The sequence below is a fragment of the Apodemus sylvaticus genome, chromosome 14 (assembly GCF_947179515.1).
Source record: "Apodemus sylvaticus chromosome 14, mApoSyl1.1, whole genome shotgun sequence".
Classification (NCBI taxonomy): domain Eukaryota; kingdom Metazoa; phylum Chordata; class Mammalia; order Rodentia; family Muridae; genus Apodemus; species Apodemus sylvaticus.
This window is the reverse complement of record NC_067485.1, coordinates 53,789,797-53,809,525: the sequence shown is the minus strand read 5'-3', so window position 1 is coordinate 53,809,525 and position 19,729 is coordinate 53,789,797.

Below are 19,729 nucleotides of genomic sequence, written 5' to 3'. Positions count from 1 at the left end.
TTGAGCTTTAGTAATATTTCTTTTACAAACGTGTATGCTCTTTCATTTGGGGCATAAATGTTTAGAGTTAAGAGTTCCTCTTGGTGGATTTTTATCTTTCATGATTATGTAGTGTCCTTCCCCATCTTTTTTTTGACAACTTTTAGTTGAAAGTTGATCTTATTAGATAGTAGAATTATTATTCCAGCTTGTTTCTTGGGACCATTTGGAAAGATTTTTTCCAGCTTTTTACTTTGAGGTAGTGTCTATTTTTGTCACTGGGGTGTATTACCTGTATGTAGCAAAATGCTGGATCCTGTTTATATACCTAGTCTGTTAGCCTATGTCTTTTTATTGGGGAAAGAGTCCATTGTTGTTGAGAGATATTAAGGACCAATGATTGTTATTTCCCATTATTTTTATTGTTAGATGTGGAACTATGCTAGTGTGGTTCTCTTCTTTTGGGTTTGTTGTGAGAAGATTATTTTCTTCCTTTTTCTTAGGTGCAGTTTCCCTCATTGTGTTGGAGGTTTCCTTCTATTATCCACTGTAGGGCTGTATTTGTGGAAAGACATTGTTTAAAATTGGTTTTGTCATGGAATATCTTGGTTTCTACCTCTATGGTAATTGAGAGTTTTGTTGGGTATAGTAGCCTAGGTTGGCAGTTTTGTTCTCTTAGAGTCTGTATGGCATCTGCCAAGAACTTCTGGCTATTAGACTCTCTGTTGAAAAGTCTCTGTAATTCTGATAGGTCTTCCTTTCTATGTTGCTTGACTTTTTCCCTTATTGCTTTCAATATTCTTTCTTTTTTCTGTGCATTTTATGTTTTATTATTATGTGACAGGAGGAATTTCTTTTCTGGTCCCATCTGTCTGGTGTTTTGTAGGCTTCTTGTATCTTTATGGGCATCTCTTTCTTTATGTTAGGAAAATTTTCTTCTAAAATTTTGTTGAAAATGTTTGCAGGCCCTTAGAGTTAGAAATATTTACTCTCTTCTATACCCATTATTTTTAGGTTCAGTTTTTTCATTGTGTCCTAGATCTCCTGAATGTTTTCAGTTAGGAGTTTTTTGCTTTTTGTATTTTCTTTGACTGTGTGTCAATGTCTTTTATGGTATCTTCTACACCTAAAATTCTCTCTTTGTGTCTTGTATTTTGTTGGTGATGCTTGCATTTGTGACTCCTGATATCTTCCCTAGGTTTCCTATCTCCAGGGTTGTCGCTCTTTGTGATTTCTTTACTGCTTCCATTTTCATTTTTAGATCCTGGATGGTTTTGTTCAATTCCTTTACCTGTTTAATTATGTTTTCCTGTATTTCTTTAAGAGATTTATGTACTTTTTCTTTAAGTGCTTCTACTTGTTTGCCTGTGTTCTCCTGTATTTCTTAGCAAGTTGATTTTTGTAAAAAAAAAAATTGTCTTTGTCAGTGTTGTTTTGCTGTGAAGAAACACTGTGACCATGACAACTCTTTTAAAGAAAAGCACTTAATTGGGAGTTTGCTTTGAGTTTCAGAGGGTTATTCCATTACTTTCATGGTAGGAAGCATAGCACCATGCAGGCAGCCATGGTGCTGGAGAGGTAGCAGAGAGTTCTACATCTGAAAAGCAGATGAAAATACAGCAGAAAAAGAAAGACACTGAACTTAGCCTGAACTTTCAGAACCCCCAAATCCACCCCAACTGGCATACTTCCTCTAACAAGACCACATCCACACCAACATGACCACACCTTCTGATCCCTATAAAGTAATGCCATTCCCTAATGACAAAGCATTCAAATACATGAGCAAATGGGAGTTGTTATTCAAACTTCCACAGCAACATATTTATAATTCTAGTGTTCAGTCAGGAAAATTGGCTGACCATGAGGAACAGCAAAACTACTCATTCTTCTCTTTTTCTTTCTTTCTTTCTTTCTTTCTTTCTTTCTTTCTTTCTTTCTTTCTTTCTTTCTTTCTTTCTTTCTTTCTTTCTTTCTTTCTTTCTTTCTTCCTTCCTCCCTTCCTCCCTTTCTTCCTTTCTTCCTTCCTTTCTTTCTTTCTTTCTTTCTTTCTTTCTTTCTTTCTTTCTTTCTTTCTTTCTTTCTTTCTTTCTATTTCTGGTTAACTGTGCTTTTCAGTATGTTAACAAATGGAAGGTGTTATGCAGATTTGTGGGACGAAAATCACTATCTCAGGCAACCTGGTGGTATCTTCTTAGGGTTTTATTGCTGTGAAGGAGCATCATGACCACAGCAACTCTTCAAAAGGAAAACATTTTCTTGGAGCTGGCTTATAATTGAGAGGTTTAGTTCATTATTAGCATGCTAGGAAGCATAGTGGCACACCAGGCAAACCTGGCACTGGAGAGTAGCTGGGGATCTGCATCTACATCTGGATCAGCAGGCAGCAGAAAGAGACTGAGACACACTAAACCTGGCTTACTTGAGCTTATGAGACCTCAAAGCCTAGCCCCAGTGACAAACCTCTACCAATAAGGCCACACCTCCAAATAGTGCCAGTCCTTATGAGCATATGGGGCCATTTTCATTCAAACTACTGCAGTGTTCTTGTCCTGCTTAGCTTAATTATGCACTTTGCATTCATGTAGGCATTCATCAGATGCCTTCCTAGTCCTGGTTCACACCTGGAAAGATGGTGTATGGAAGACTCAGTCACTCAAAGCTCTTGATGGACTTTGACTAAATATAGAGCTTTTTTCTTAAAATATTTTTATTTTCTATATTCTTTGTTTACATTCCAAATGATTTCCTCTTTCCCGGATCCCCCCTCCCCATATGTCCCATAAACCTTCTTCACACCATCCCTTCTCCAATCACCTCTCTCCTTTTTCTCTGTCCTTATATTCCCTTCCAATGCTAGATCGATCCTTTCCAGGATCAGGACCCTCTCCATACTTCTTCATGGGTGTCATTTGTTATGTGATTTGTGTCTTGGGTATTCAGGGCTTCTGGGCTAATTAGTATCCACTTATCAGAGATTGCATTCCATGTGTATTCTTTTGTTATTGGGTTATCTCACTTAGGATGATATTTTCCAGATCAAACCATTTGCCTAAAAATTTTGTGAATTCATTGTTTCTAATTGCTGAGTAGTATTCCATTGTGTAAATATACCACATTTTCTGTATCCATTCCTCCTTTGAGGGGCATCTGGGTTCTTTCCAGCTTCTGGCTATTATAAATAAGGCTGCTATGAACATAATGGAGCATGTGTTTTTATTGCATGCTGGGGAATCCTTTGGGTATATACCCAGGGGAGGTATAGCAGGGTCCTCCGGAAGTCTCATGTCCAGTTTTCTGAGGAACCTCCAGACTGATTTCCAAATAAAAGTTACATTTGTTAAATTTACCTAGATGATTTCTTATTTGCTTGTTCATATACGCAAACCTTGTAAAAACTGAATCCAGCATGAGTTACAACTTATAATTATACTTATCCTAGCTGAGATTTGCTTGCATAGAGATCCTGGGACTCAAAAGCTGAACCAGGCGATGGGGCAAATGACTGAGCAATGAGTAAAGCTGTTTCTCTGCTTTTCTGGATTCTGGGATTATTGGTAGTCACTGAACCCCATGGAAGTAGACAGAGAGTCATAAGAGGCCAGAGACCATGCACGGATTTTTCATCATTGCCCATGAAAACACTAGTCATGGAAAGACTGTTCACAACCTACACTGATTTATATTCCAGTGAGGTCCTGTACCATATGAATAAACATGTTTATCACCAGGGCAAGTAGAGCCCTGTCTTCCCTTTATCATTTTGGTATTACATTTGGAGAACTGTTCACTCGACACTGGGAAGTGCCATGCTTACTGATCAGACTGAAGCTCCTTGCTTCTGTGACGGTGCTTAACCAGACTCCATCCAGCACAAAAGCTCCTGTTGTCTTTGTATGCTCTTTAATGAATCTGAGTATTGTGTCCAACAAGAACTCCCACAGGACACTCTCCCAAAGGGCCCAGATTACATAGATGATTAAGTACATGAAAAGTGAAGTTATATCTAGAGGGTATGCGCTTTTGTTTTTCTGAAGTGTGACAAGAAGACTCCAGTTTCTACGTGTGAGGCATGAAGCTGCTGTCACCATATCACATGGAAACCATCCTGTTCAGAGCTCAGCTAGGGATAGCGATGTGGTTTTCAGCAAGTGGCTCTGAGTCTTCTTGGGTTATCAAATGGTGATGACTTATTAAAATTATCACAAGAATTTGATGTTTTAAACAAATTTTCAATTATAAATTTCAGTATAATTTATTTGAAACAGATTGGTCTCGTTAAGCATCCCTGGCTGGCTGGTTGGAATATAAGAGATAGTGCTGTTGCCTCTGCCTCCTGAGTGATGGATTGCAGGTGTGCACCACTATTTCTGATTTCTCAGTAAGTTTTACATTTGAACTCAATATATACATGAGATCCAAATGCTAAAAAATGTCTGTGATTTAGGTTACAGACATCAAGGCATATTGTGATGGTGGTGGGGATGGAGAGAGAGAGAGAGAGAGAGAGAGAGAGAGAGAGAGAGAGAGAGAGAGAGAGAGAGGGAGAGAGAGAGAGAGAGAGGAGTTTTGAAGAGGACATATTGGAAATCAATACACTGGGGGCTCAGGAAGAAAACTTCTGAAGGTGAGGAGGTTGCTATAGCTGTGAGCAGTGACCACTAGAAGTCCTGTCTGAAAGGGAAAGGCTGGGGCCTGTTGGAACTGAACATCCTTATGTATCTGGAAAATGCCACCAGGCTAGGTGGTGCACTGGACAAAGCCCTTCCAAGCCATTCTTGGCAGGAGGGCAGCAGGTCTCAGAGTTAGGTTTGGGGCCTTCTGCACCAGGTGTGTATCTGTCAGTCCCTGGAAGGTATTGTACTTGGGGACTCTGATTGTTATAGGGAGAATAATTTGCAAATATCTCTGCTTAATTCCATGGTCAGTGTTTTGCTTCTTCTAGACTGGACAGAGACTCTTCAGTGGCAGGACTGATCAGTTCTCAGCCTCGACCTCTGTGGTTCAAGGTGTCTTAGTTTCAGCTTTCAACTCCATAGAAACTACAGTTATTTGGAAAGAGATAACCTCAATTGAAGAATTGCCTCAAAAAATTTGGCCCGAGGGCACTTTCTTAATTATTAATTGATGTAGGAGGGGTCCAGCCTACTGTAGGCATACCATCCCTAGGCAGGTGAGCCTGGGCTATATGAGAAAACTAGCTGAGTTATTTGGTTTGAAAAGAGGGCCAGGAGAGTTGCAGTGGGTGGGGGCATCTCTAGGACATGACAAAGACCTGGGATGGGGGAACATCAAGGGAGTCTATGAGGGTGACTCTAGCTGAGACTCCTAATAGAGGGGGATATGGAGCCTAAAGTGATCACCTATCAAAGCCAGGCAGGACTCCCAGTGGAGGGGTAAAGACAACAACCCACCCTCAAAACCGTCAACCCAAAATTTGTCCTGCCTACAAGATGTGCAGGGATAAAGATGGAGCAGACTGACAGAATGGCCAGCCAATGGCTGGCCTAACCTGAGACCCATACTATTGGCAAGAACCAATCCATAACACTGTTAATGATACTCTGTTATGCTTCTAACCAGAAGCCTAGCATAACTGTCTTCTAAGCAGCTCCACCCAGCACCTAACCAAAACAAATCCAGAGACCCAAATTCAAACATTAGGTGGAGTTCGTGCAATCTTGTGGAAACATTGAGGGAAGGATTGAGTGATTTTGAGAGGATATGGAAGACCAACAGAGTCAACTATCCTGGACCATTGTGGCCTCTGAGAGACAGAACCACCCACCAAAGAGCATACAAGAGCTGGACCTAGCTCCCCATCCACATATATAACAGATGTGCAGCTTGATGTTCAGGGGATTCTCTCAACAACTGGAGCAAGGGCTTCCCCGGCCCTGATGTCTGTGTGTGGATCCTGGTCCTTTAACTAAGCTGCCTTGTCTGGCCTCAGTAGGGAAAGATGTGCCTATTCCTGTAGTGACTTGATGTGCCATAGAGGGTTTGTACAAAGAGGGGGTCCCCCTTCTCAAAGGATAAGAAGAGAGGGAAAGAGTAGTGTGAGGGAGACTGGGAGGAAATTGGAGCTGCAATTGAGAAATAAAGTAAATAAATAAATAAATAAATAAATAAATAAATAAATAAAATTTTAAAAAAGAAAAGGATAAAGAAAGAAAAAATTTTAAAAAAGCAAGCAAGCAAGCAAGCAAGCAAGCAAGGAAAGAAGGAAGGAAGGAAGGAAGGCAGGGAAGGAAGGAAGGAAGGAAGGAAGGAAGGAAGGAAGGAAGGAAGGAAGGAAGGAAGGAAGGAAGCTGAACAAGCCAGAGAGGACATACCAATAAGAAGGCTTCCTTCATGGCTTCTGCTCCAGTTTCTTGCTATGGGTTCCTACCATGACTTTTCTGGGTCATGACTGTTACCTGGAATATAAATAACATAAACTGGTTCTTGCTAAGTTCTTTTGGTCATGGTGTTTGTCACAGCAGCAGAAAGCAAACTAGAATACAAGTCCTGGCAAAATTGGTAATTTGACAGGTAAGGTCTACCTGTCCCCTAGCCCATCCGCACAGACTCTGATCTTGTCAATGTGGCTTCCACAAGGATGGAGGAGATCCCTAAGGTACAAACATGTGACACAGTGGAAGAATGACTCAGGGCAGTGGCTCAGACTCCACAATGGATTCCTTAGAGAGCAGTACCTTGCCACACTCATCCAAAAGTTCAGTTCAAGACATTGAGTGAAGAAGAACAACCTAGTGGGTCTCTGTGCCTGTCCCGTTTGTCAAAGGTTGGTTAGCCTATGATTGACAATTAGCATGAATGGCCTCTGCTTGAATGGTACTCATAGGGTCCACATTACCTGACTCTTAATGTCCTCCACAGAAGGAAATGAATGAGGCTAATAGTTTCTGTTATGTCTTCTTTTCTCTCTGATATCGTATTACCATGACTCACCATGAAAGTAGTAATTATGTGTACTGTTCAGGGCAAATACTGAATGGGAGAAAAGGGAGGGAGTTGGCCAGACACATGGTCCTAGTGCATAATGCCAGCATGTACTAGATTCCAGTATTCAAATAGGAAACCTGTTTACATTAAGAGATAGTTTCTTCAAGGAAAATGCCACTAGCTTCACAAAGGCTCATCCTGTGATTGACTCTACAGATGGTAAATGCTGCTCTTGGCTTAAAAAGTCTTTATTTTCAATGTCCACTAGACCTGTAAGACATCTTATAACATTATGATAGACAAGGAAACTGCCTCAGAAAGTATATGAGCTCTAATTTCTGGTCTGGAGAGGTCACTCAGTGGGTATAATGAGTCCCATATAAACAGAAAGAATTGTACTCAATCCTCAGAACATACAGAAAAATACAAGTTGGAATGTGCTTGTACCTCCAGCCATGGAGAGGCAAGGACAGGAAGATCTCTGGAGCTTGCTGCCTGGCAAGTCTCTTCTACTTGGTCAGTTCCAGGCTAGTGAGAGACCCTGTCTCAATGAGCGAGGTGGGCAGCACATGAGGCTCAACATCCATGGTTGACCTCAGGCCTCCACGTACATGTGCACACACAGAAACATTACAGAAGACTGGAGAAAGGACTTGAACACATGTCTACTAAAGTGTTGAAATCTTTTGTTTCGCCTTCCATATCATACATAGTTCTTCGTACCATTTAAAAATGTTGAACCTGTGAATAAGTATTACCTATGTTTTCTTAAATTTGAGGTGCTCCAAACACTTTTGGTTTGCACTCATATCAGTGTATCGACCTTCTTTTGAAGGGGTCCAGTCATCTCCCATGGTCTACTTCACTTAAATTCATTTTCTTCTCCTGACGCAGTCATTCCTCTAATCTGTCTGGCATCATGAACCATCTCTGTACTCTTTGTATGCATATTCTCTGCAGTAGCCTTGTACCTGCATTCCATGTTTCTTCTTTATTCTGTAGGCTTTAGAGAAAATGATTTTTTTATAGTCACTTCTGCTGAGCTTGCTGCTGAATTAAAAATAATCTCCCAACACTGTTGTGGCCTGAAGGAGCAGAGCAGCCATGGAAGCGAGTTGATTCCCAATAGTGCAACGCCTCTAAGAAATGGCTCACATGCCACTGAAAGGCAGGAAATTTGTTGGAACTCCTCCACCCTGCAGAGTTTGCTGCCTTTCAGGGTCTGAAGTGACAGTGTTTGTTCACTCTGCTGTCACATTACACTTCCTGGAGTTTCTGTGAACGGTGCCTCATGATTTTTTTTTTCCTGCAGCAATGATGGAAATGTGTGACAGATGTCAAAGACAGTGACTCCAGCAGCTGCAAGCAAAATTTGTTGACTCCTACCACATCTCACTCACCACCTGATGACTTGACTGCACCATATTTAGGGCACACACACATACACACACACACACACACACACTTAAGGATGCTTTTGGTGTACTTTGAACCTCCTGACCTAAAATTCATCTGGAGTAAATACAACTTTTTGTCATCTGTTGGAATGATATTAGAAAGGGATTTTTTTTTACTCTTTTCCAGATTAATCTTACTCAGTCTACTAGGTATAAGTAGTTATATTTGTCAAGTGCAAGCTTCTCCAAATGAATAGAATAAACTGAGCATGTTTAATGACTTCAGCAAGTTAATTTGTTCTTTATGAAGTTCTGTGGCCTGCAGGAGACTTCAGCTTAGAGTCAAGTCTCAGGTTCACCAGTGTTTTCTGCCACTTATTCTTCCTATTTCCAAAACAACAACAATAGCAACAGCAGCAGCAGCAGCAACAACAACAACCATAAAATCCCTAAAAAAAATCAAGAGAGAAGAAAAACTGAAAAGTTACTCGAAGAAAATTACCTTCATTAGAGTCTGAATATTTTTCATTTCATATGAATAAAATGATGGAGAAAGCTATTTTAATTCTGGTAGTCAATTGTACACCAAATTACATCTATAAAATGCTAAAGTGTACAAGTCATCATACTTTAAGCCAGCATCTCCATTCCTCGAAGCTTAGTTGATTTATAATGATGAAAGTGGTTTAGATTGTACAAGCACTGTTGAAGCACAGTTGGCCACAGACTTGAGAACCATTACAAGTTCATTACAAACTAGGAAAAAGTGTCTTCAGCACTAGCCAAGTCCAGACTGGTAAACCTAGGTATTGGTTGAATATAAAATGTCCCCCACAGGCTCATGTATTTAACCTCTTGGTTCCCATTTGGGGTGGTTGTGAAAAATTTAAGAGGTGGAGCCTTATTGAAGGAAGTGGTGCTTGGGGTGGGCCTTGAAGTTTTATAATCTGGCTCTATTCCCTGGTCACTCTCTGCTTCCTAAGGGCAGATATAATGAGACAAACTGTCTCCTGCCCCTGCTGCCATGCCTTCCCCTCCATGATGGATTGTTTCCCTTGAACTGTACAACAAAATAAGCTTCCCTAAATTGCTTCTTGTCAGGTATTGAGACATGCAAATGGAAAAGAATAGCACACTAGGGAAAGACATTGGAGTCTTCTTGAGTTGATGGTGTCATGTAACCCCTAGTCATTTTGACAACACACAAGTAACAGACAGCTGGTGGTAGGTTGATTTGACTAAATTGGGATAAAACAACCCCCATGGTCTGATTTAGCATATGTGTACACCATAGCAAATTGTCCCTGAAACAACTGGTGTCAATCTAGTTCCAAAAAAAAAAAAAGTGAATGAAATTTTTACTCTAGGAAGGGAGGTGTAGGGATATGGCAATAAAGAGAACCAAATGTATTTGAAAGGCCTGAGGAATTTATTATGAGGTCCTGCTTAGGATTGGGAGGGCACAGAAGGTTTCCTATCAGTAGTATCATTAGGACTGGCAGGTACCCGAGTAATTTTGACAAGTGACATCTTTCTTGTCCCTAGGGCTTGTGTTGGGGGCCTTTGATGGGCAAGGGAGTAAGAGTAGGGAGAGAATACTGGGTTGGAGGGAAGGCAGCCAATGGAACAATTCCTAGCTATAAACAAAGATGAAAAATGATGCAGTTTGGTTTTTACACAAAAACATGGTCAAGATGAACTCTGGCACATGCTCTCCTACTTGAAGTTTGTTGGTTTCTGGAGCCATCTGTATCATAAAAACATCTTCTCTACTTGTTCATAGTGTCTTAAGTCCTCCCAGCTAACACTTTACTAAGTACTGCAACTAGAAATATCTTGTTTTCCTTGCTTTTTTGACCATAGTATTCACCTGAAGCTAATTGCCTAGAGAGTTATAGCCTATATAATGATTTCCGTGACTGCATATGTCTCATTTCTCTCAGCAGACATTTATCTTTGGGAATGAGATGTTACACTGCAAACTCATTTCTCCTCTGTTTCCCACCATGCAAGAGATGTTAAAGAAATGTGTGTCATTTGCTGGGAGCCTGACACACAGAAAGAGCTGCTCGTGATCCCGACTCTTAATTTAGTGCTATAGACAGAAAACCAAACCTTCATATTCTAATGATGTGTTACCTAGTCATCCTAATACAGAATTCACTTAGTTCCTGATACCTTGTTTTCACTCTTCCAATATACTAACTCTTGTGGGTGTTTTGAAAAATAATGAATAAATAAAAGTTGCCAAGCAATTATAAACATAAGGCAGTATCTTTAAATTAAGGGAACATTAAGAGAAAGTGTTCAACCAGTAGTGACACATACATAGAAAAGTTGTTTTGCTTTTAGTTTTGTTCCATACATAAGTAATTTTGTGGGCTAAAGTTTTAGTAATAAAATCTAAAGTGATCTGGATAAAATATACAGAATTATGTAGGTACTTTTGAAATGGAGGAGAACTTTTAAAAATTCTGAGGAATTATGTTAAGATACACTGTTAAGATAAGATTGCAGCAATCTTTAGCCTCCATCTAAGTGCTGAAAAAATAAGGCGTGAGCATTAACTCTTTTTAAAAAATTAAATGAGGGGCCAGTTGTAGCTCAGTCAGTGGAATAGAAGGCCTAGCAAGCCTGAAGTATGACATTGCTGGGCCTGCAAAAGCTGGACATGGTAACTCACAGTACTGGGGAGGTAGGGGCAGAAGGATCCAAAGTTTAAGCTCACACACAGCTACATAATGGTCGTGAGGCCAGCCTGGAACACATGTGGCTATGTATCAGAAAAAATGTAGTCAATGGTTTTATTAATTAATATATCTAGCTGGGTCAGATTTTCAATGAAGTTCTTCAGCTACTGTCTCTTATATTCTGGTTCCCCTCTCTAGATAAAACAGTGATGCATTTGGTTTTTTCTCCAAAGACACACTTGCTGTCTTCCAGCTTTCTGTTACTGTGGCAGAATATCTGAAAGACTAATCCATGGTTATTGTTCCTGATGTCATTGGGTTTTGCTGAGGAAGAACAGCGTCACGTCAGGGAGTGTATAGCTGGAGATGTTCGCCTCATGGTTTCTGTAAACAGGGAGCTGAGGTTTTAACATATTGTAAAGGCATTACCTCAGGTGTCTTAATTCCATCTCAGTAAGATCACCTCTTGAGATTTGTACTATTTCCAATAGTAACACAGCATACAAACAAAGCCTTCATAACATGTATGTTTAGGAGACATTTGTCCTAACTACACACTTCCTGTAGATAAAAATGCTTCAAATTGTGTCTTTTACCTTATAAGTACTACCATGTTGTATTTACGTTATGTGATGATTCTGCAGTGCTATTTTTCCATCAATCAATATGTCTAGAAATTAATCTACATACATGCTGTCTCTCTTTTTGCTATAGCTCTGCAAGGACTACATCATAATAGTTGAATGTAGGTTATTCTCAGCTTCCTGTCTTTGGTTGTTGTAGAATTCAGATCACTTTTTTGATGGGATTTTCCAGATATGGTCTTTTAATGTTCCAAGTGTACTACTATGGAACATTTATGGTCACATTTTTTTAGAGTTACATTCTCATTCAAAGAAATTCACATAGTAGCATTCACAACTATATTCCTGAGAGACTTCCCTTCCCCACTTCTATTTAGGCAGTTTATGCAGGCCTTTTGCTTGCACTACCACCAGCCCTAAGCTCTTTCTGGAGATACTTAGTGCTTTTAGTAGTGACTATGCTCTCTTCCTCTGCTGTCAGTCTAGGAGTTGTGATGCCGTGGTATTGTTTCTTCATCACTTTTTCTTTCTCCCCCAAATACTCATGGGGAATGGAGTTTTTCTCCCTCTATCCAACCTAGGAGACATTTTAAAATGGTCTTATGTGCTCACTGGGTTGATTTTAGTACAACAAATCTCTTCTTCTTGGCACTTTCTTCCTTTGGTTCCCAAGGAAACCATCTGTTCTTCCTTTCCTCCATTTTATTTCCCCTTTTCATATTCTGGGAGCTTGTCTGATATCTCTTTCTAGTATTTCTTCTCTCTTTTGTCTTTGCCATGGTGGTTACCTTCTCTAAAATCTATCTTGAAATGACTCTATTTCAACTAGGATTGTTTGACATTTTCTGGTAATGGCTAGATTAGTTAATATTTAAGCTGTGTGGGCTATGTGGTTCCTGTTCTCACCACTCATCTTGGATACAGTGGCATGAAAACAGCAGTGGGTGGTGGGAAAATTAATGATTTTTAGCTGTATTCCAATAAAACTTTACTTATAAAAAAAGGTGGATTGAGCTTGCAGGACACAGTCTGGCTTCCAATTTTATCTCCTGGTTTTAGTTATGCATGATAGCATTCTTCTATTCTGCAAACCAACGTGCCTGTTCACAGAACTTTAATATTTGCGACTATTAAAGACTCAAGTCATACTGTTTTTATTCAGGACCAACAGGGGAGCCTGGCCTTCATATAGCATTCCTGTCATTGTGACTAGCAATAGGGAGTGAGTTCCAGGGTTTACTCTTGATATAGGGCCTATGTCATGTTGAAGTTGAATCCACATAGACTCTGGAGACAGCTATGTTAATTGAAATATTGGCTCCTTCACTCAGTATTTCTAGTATTTGTAAAATCAATGGTTGATCCTTTATTAATAAAATGGGGATACTTGTGACTTAGCCATTATGATAAATGCTTAGCAATGGCTTGGTAAATGATAGGTGTTATATAAATTATTGTGAACCAGTTATAATTGTTATTACTTCTCTCCCTTCCACTTGGACAGTCAATGCAGGGGCCTTGCAGTTGTACTACTAGATCATTCTTATTTTTCCATTTATTAATTTTATGTGATGAATGTTTGTATGAATGCAGGTGTATGCGTGTCTGTTATATGTGGAGGTAAGAAGAGGGCACTAGATACCATAGAGCTGAAGTTAACAACCATCAAGTAGGGACCAGAAATTGAACCTGAGTCAATTTCTTGCAAAGAGTACAAGATTAACATGTACTCTTAACCACTGATCCGTATATCCTGACTCCTCCATTAGGGACCCTGTACTCAGTCCATTGGTTGACTGTGAGCATCAACTTCTGTATTTGTCAGGCACTGGCAGAGCTTCCCAGGAGACAGCTATATCAGGGTCCTGTCAGCAAGCACTTGTTGGCATCTACAATAGTGTTTGAGTTTGGTAACTCTGTATGGGATGGATCCCCATGTGGGGCAGTCTACAAATGGACTTTCCTTCAGTTTCTGCTCCACATTTTGTCTTTGTATCTCCTCCCGTGGGTATTTTGATTACCATTCTAAGAAGGACTGAAGTATCCACACGTTGGTTTTCCTTCTTCTTGAGCTTCATGTGGTCTGTAAATTGTATCTTGGGTATTCTGAGCTTCTGGGCTAATATCCACTTATCAGCGAGTACATACCATGTGTGTTCTTTTGTGATTGGGTTACCTCACTCAGGATGATATTTTCTAGTTCCATCTATTTGTCTAAGAATTTCATGAAATCATTGTTTTAATAGCTAAGTAGTACTCCATTGTATCAATGTACCATATTTTCTATATCCATTCTTCTGATGAGAGACATCTAGGTTCTTTCCAGCTTCTGGCTATCATAAATAAGGCTGTTATGAACATAGTGGAGATTGTGTCCTTATTACATATTGGAGAATCTTCTGGGTATGTGCCCAGGAGTGGTATACCTGAGTTTTCAGGAAGTACTATGTCCAATTTTCTGAGGAACTGCCAAACTGATTTCCTAAGTGATTGTACCACCTTGCAATATTACCAGCAATGGAGGAGTGCTCCTCTTTCTACTCATCCTAACCAGCATCTACTGTCATCTGAGTTTTTGATCTTAGTCATTCTGACCTGTGTGAGGTGGAATCTCACGGTTGTTTTAATATGCATTTCCCTGATGATTAAGGATGTTGAACAATTCTTTAAGTGCTTCTCAGCCATTCAGGATTCCTCAGTTGAGAATTCATTGTTTAGCAGCGTACCCCATTTTTAATAGGGTTATTTGGTTCTCTGGAGTCTAACATCTTGAGTTCTCTGCATATATTGGAAATTAACCCTCTATCAGATGTAGGATTGGTAAAGATCTTTTCCTAATCTGTTGGTTGCCCTTTTGTCCTATTGACAGTGTCCTTTCCCTTTCAGAAGTGTCAATTCTTAATTTTAGAGCATAAGCTATTGGTGTTCTGTTCAGAATATTTTCCCCTGTGCCCATGTGGTCCAGGCTCTTTCCCACTTTCTTTTCTATTAGTTTCAGTGTATCAGGTTATATTATAGGAGGTTCTTAATCCATTTGGACTAGAGCTTTGTACAAGTAGATAAGAATGAATCAGTTTGCAATCTTCTGCATGCTAACTGCTAGTTGAATCAGCAATATTTGTTGAAAATGCTGTATTATTTATCCACTGGATGGTTTTATTTCCTTTGTCAAAGATCAAGTGATCATAGGTGTTTGGATTCATTTCTGGGTCTTCAATTCTATTCCATTGATCCACATGCCTGTCACTGTACCAATCCAATGCAGTTTTTTTTTTTTTATCACAATTGCTCTGAAGTATAGCTTGAGGTCAGGGATGGTGATTCTGCCAGAATTTCTTTTATTGTTGAGAATATTTTCCCTATCTTGTGTTTTTTGTTATTGCAGATGAATTTGAGAATTGCTCTTTCTAACTCTATGAATAATTGAGTTGGAATTTTGATGGGGATTGCATTGAATCTGAAGATTGTTTTCTGCATGATGGCCATTTTAAATATATTATTTCTACCAATTCATGAGCATGGGAGATCTTTCCATCCTCTGAGGTTTTCTTCAATTTCTTTCTTTAGAGACTTGAAGTTCTTGTCATACAGATCTTTCACTTTCTTAGAGTCACACCAAGGTATTTTATATTATTTGTGACTATTGTGAAGGGTGTTGTTTCCTTAATTTCTTTCTCCATCTGTTTATCCTTTGAGTAGAGGAAGGCCACTGATTTGTTTGAGTTAATTTTATATCCAACTACTTTGCCAAAGTTGTTTATCAGGTCTTGGAGCTCTCTGGTGGAAATTTTGGGATCACTCAAGTATAGTATCATATCATTTTCAAATAGTGATAGTTTCACTTCTTCCTTTCCAATTTGTATCACTTTGACCTCCTTTTGTAGTGTAATTGCTCTGGCTAGGACTTTGAGTCCTATATTGAACAGGTAGGGAGAGCATGGACAACCTTGTCTAGTTCCTGGTTTTAGTGGGATTGCTTCAATTTTCTGTACATTTAGTTTGATGTTGGCTACTGGATCGCCGTGTATTGCTTTTACTATGTTTAGATATGGGTCTTGAATTTCTCATCTTTCCAAGACTTTTATCACGAAGGAGTGTTGGCTTTTGTCAAATTCTTTCTCAGCATCTCATGAAATAATCATGTGGTTTTTTTCTTCGAGTTTGTTCATATAGTGGATTATGTTGACAGATTTCTGTATATTGAACCATCCCTGCATCCCTGGGATGAAGCCCACTTGTTCATGCTGGATGATCATTTTGATGTGTTCTTGGATTCAATTTGTGAGAATTTTATTGAGTAGTTTTGCATTGGTATTCATAAGGGAAATTGGTCTGAATTGTCTTTGTTGGGCCTTTGTGTGTTTTAGGTATCAGAGTAATTGTGGCTTCATAGAAAGAATTGGATGGTGTTCCTTCCACTTCTGATTAATGGAATAGTTTGAAGAGTATTTGTATTAGGTCTTCTTTGAAGATTTGATTGAATTCTGCACTAAACAGATCTGGTCCTCGGCTTTTTTTGGTTGGCAGACTGTTAATGACTGCTTTTATTTTTTTAGGGGTTGTGCAACTGTTTAGATGGTTTATCTGATCATGATTTAATTTTGGTATTTGGTATCTGTCTAGAAAATTGTCCATTTAGTCCAGATGTTCCACTTTTGTTGAATATGGGCTTTTGTAGTAGGAGCTGATGACTTTTTGGATTTCCTCAGCATCTGTTGTTATGTCTCCCTTTTCACTTCTGATTTTGTTGATTTAGATACTGTATCTATGCCCTCTGCTTAGTTTGGCTAAGGGTTTATCTATCTTGTTGGTTTTCTCAAAGAACCAGATCCTCGTTTGATTGATTCTTTGTATAGTTCTTTTTGTTTCTACTTGGTTGATTTCAGCCATGAATTTGGCATGATTGTTTCCTGCCATCTCTTCCTCTTGGGTGTATTTTCTTCTTTAATTTCTAGTGCCATCAGATGTGCTGTCAAGCTGTTAGTGTATGCTCTCTCCAGTTTCATTTTGGAGGCACTCAGAGGTGTGGGTTTTCCTCTTAGAACTGCTTTCATTGTGTCCCATAAGTTGGGTATGTTGTGGCTTCAGTTTTATTAAATTCCAAAAGGTCTGTAATTTCGTTTTTGTTTCTTCCTTGACTAAAATATCTTTGAGCAGAGTGTTGTTCAGCTTCCATGTGTACGTGGGCTTTCTAATATTTTTGCTGATTTTGAAGACCAGCCTTAGTCCGTGGTGATCTGATAGGATGCATGGGATTATTTCAATCTTCTCATATCTTTTGAGGCCTATTTTATGACTGATTATATGGTCAGTTTTGGAGAATGTACAGTGAGGTGCTGAGAAAAAGGTATATTCTTTTTTTAAGGATAAAATGTTCTATAGACATCTGTTAAATCCATTTGGTTTATAATTTCTGATAGTTTCACTGTGTCTGTGTTTAGTTTCTGTTTCCATGATCTATCCATTGATTAGAGTGGGATGTTGAAGTCTCCCACTATTATTGTGTGAGGTGCAATGTGTGCTTTGAGCTTTAGTAAAGTTTCTCTTCTGTATGTGAGTGCCTTTGCAATTAGAGCATATAAGTGAAGAATTGAGAGTTCTTCCTGGTAGATTTTTCCTTTGATGAGTATGAAGTAGCCTTCCTTATCTTTTTTGATAAGTTTAGGTTGAAAGTCGATTTTATTAGATGTTAGAATGGCTATTCCAGCTTGTTCCTTGGCACCATTTTCTTGGAAAATTGTTTTCCAGACTTTAACTCTGAGGTAGTGTCTGTCTTTGTCACTGAGGTGTAGTTTCTTTGTTTCATTGTTGGAGTTTTCCTTTTATCATCTTTTGAAGGGTTGGATTTATGGAAAGATCTTGTGAAAATTTGTTTTTGTCATGTAATATCTTGGTTTCCCCATATATGGTAATTGAGAGTTTTGCTTGGTACAATAGCCAGGGTTGGCATTTGTGTTCTCTTAGGTTCTGAATGATATCTGCCCAGGAGTTTCTGGCTTCCATAGTCTCTGGTCAGAAGTCTAGTGTAATTCTGATAGGCCTTCCTTTGTATGTCACTTGACCTTTTTCCCTTACTGCTTTTAATATTCTTTCTTTGTTTAGTGCATTTGGTGTTTTGATTATTATGTGATGGAAGGAATTTCTTTTTTGGTCCAATCTATTTGGAGTTCTATAGGCTTCTTGCATATTCATAAGCATCTCTTTTCTTTAGGTTAGGGAAGTTTACTTTTGTAATTTTTTGGAAGATACTTACTGGCCCTTTAACCTAGAAATCTTTGCTCTCTTCTATAGCTCTTTTGTTTTGTTTTCTTGTTTTTTTTATTCAATATATTTTTATTTACATTTCCAATGGTTTCCCCTTTTCTAGCCCCCCACTCCCTGAAAGTCCCATAAGCCCCCTTCTCTCCCCCTGTCCTCCCAACCACCCCTTCCCACTTCCCCATTCTGGTTTTGCCCTATACTGCTTCACTGAGTCTTTCCAGAACAAGGGGCCACACCTCCGTTCTTCTTGTACCTCATTTGATGTGTGGATTATGTTTTGGGTATTCCAGTTTTCTAGGTTAATATCCACTTATTAGTGAGTGCAAGCCATGATTCATCTTTTGAGTCTGGGTTACCTCACTTAGTATGATGTTCTCCAGCTCCATCCATTTGTCTAAGAATTTCATGAATTCATAATTTCTAAGGGCTGAATAGTACTCCATTGTGTATATATACCACATCTTTTGCATCCACTCTTCTGTTGAGGGATACCTGGGTTCTTTCCAGCTTCTGGCAATTATAAATAGGGCTGCTATGAACATAGTGGAACATGTATCCTTATTACATGCTAGGGAATCTTTTGGGTATATGCCCAGGAGTGGTATAGCAGGATCTTCTGGAAGTGAGGTGCCCAGTTTTCGGAGGAACTGCCAGACTGATTTCCAGAGTGGTTGTACCAATTTGCAACCCCACCAGCAGTGGAGGAGTTTGCCTCTTTCTCAACATCCTCGCCAACACCTGCTGTCTCCTGAATTTTTAATCTTAGCCATTCTGACTGGTGTAAGGTGAAATCTCAGGGTTGTTTTGATTTGCATTTCCCTAATGACTAATGAAGTTGAGCATTTTTTAAGATGTTTCTCCGCCATCCGAAGTTCTTCAGGTGAGAATTCTTTGTTTAACTCTGTACCACATTTTTTAATACAGTTGTTTGGTTTTCTGGAGTCTAACTTCTTGAGTTCTTTATATATATTGGATATTAGCCCTCTATCTGATGTAGGATTGGTGAAGATCTTTTCCCAATTTGTTGGTTGCCGATTTGTCCTTTTGATGGTGTCCTTTGCCTTACAGAAACTTTGTAATTTTATGAGGTCCCATTTGTCATAAGATTAATTCTTGATCTTAGAGCATACACTATTGGTGTTCTGTTCAGAAACTTTCTCCCTGTACCGATGTCCTCAAGGGTCTGCCCCAGTTTCTTTTCTATTAGCTTCAGACTGTCTGGCTTTATGTGGAAGTCCTTGATCCATTTGGATTTGAGCTTAGTACAAGGAGACAAGGATGGATCAATTCGCATTCTTCTGCATGCTGACCTCCAGTTGAACCAGCACCATTTGTTGAAAAGGATATCTTTCCATTGGATGTTTTCAGCTCCTTTTTCGAGGATCAAGTGGCCATAGGTGTGTGGGTTCATTTCTGGATCTTCAATCCTGTTCCATTGATCCTCCTGCCTGTCACTGTACCAATACCATGCAGTTTTTAACACTATTGCTCTGTAGTATTGCTTGAGGTCAGGGATACTGATTCCCCCAGACTTTCTTTTGTTGCTGAGAATAGTTTTTAGCTATCCTGGGTTTTTTGTTATTCCAGATGAATTTGAGAATTGCTCTTTCTAACTCTGTGAAGAATTAAGTTGGGATTTTGATGGGTATTGCATTTAATCTGAATATTGCTTTTCGCAAAATGGCCATTTTAACTATATTGATCCTGCCGATCCATGAGCATGGGAGGTTTTCCCATTTTTTGAGGTCTTCCATTTCCTTCTTCAGAGTCTTGAAGTTCTTGTCATACAGGTCTTTCACATGTTTGGTAAGAGTCACCCCAAGGTACTTTATACTGTTTGTGGCTAATGTGAAGGGGGTCATTTCCCTAA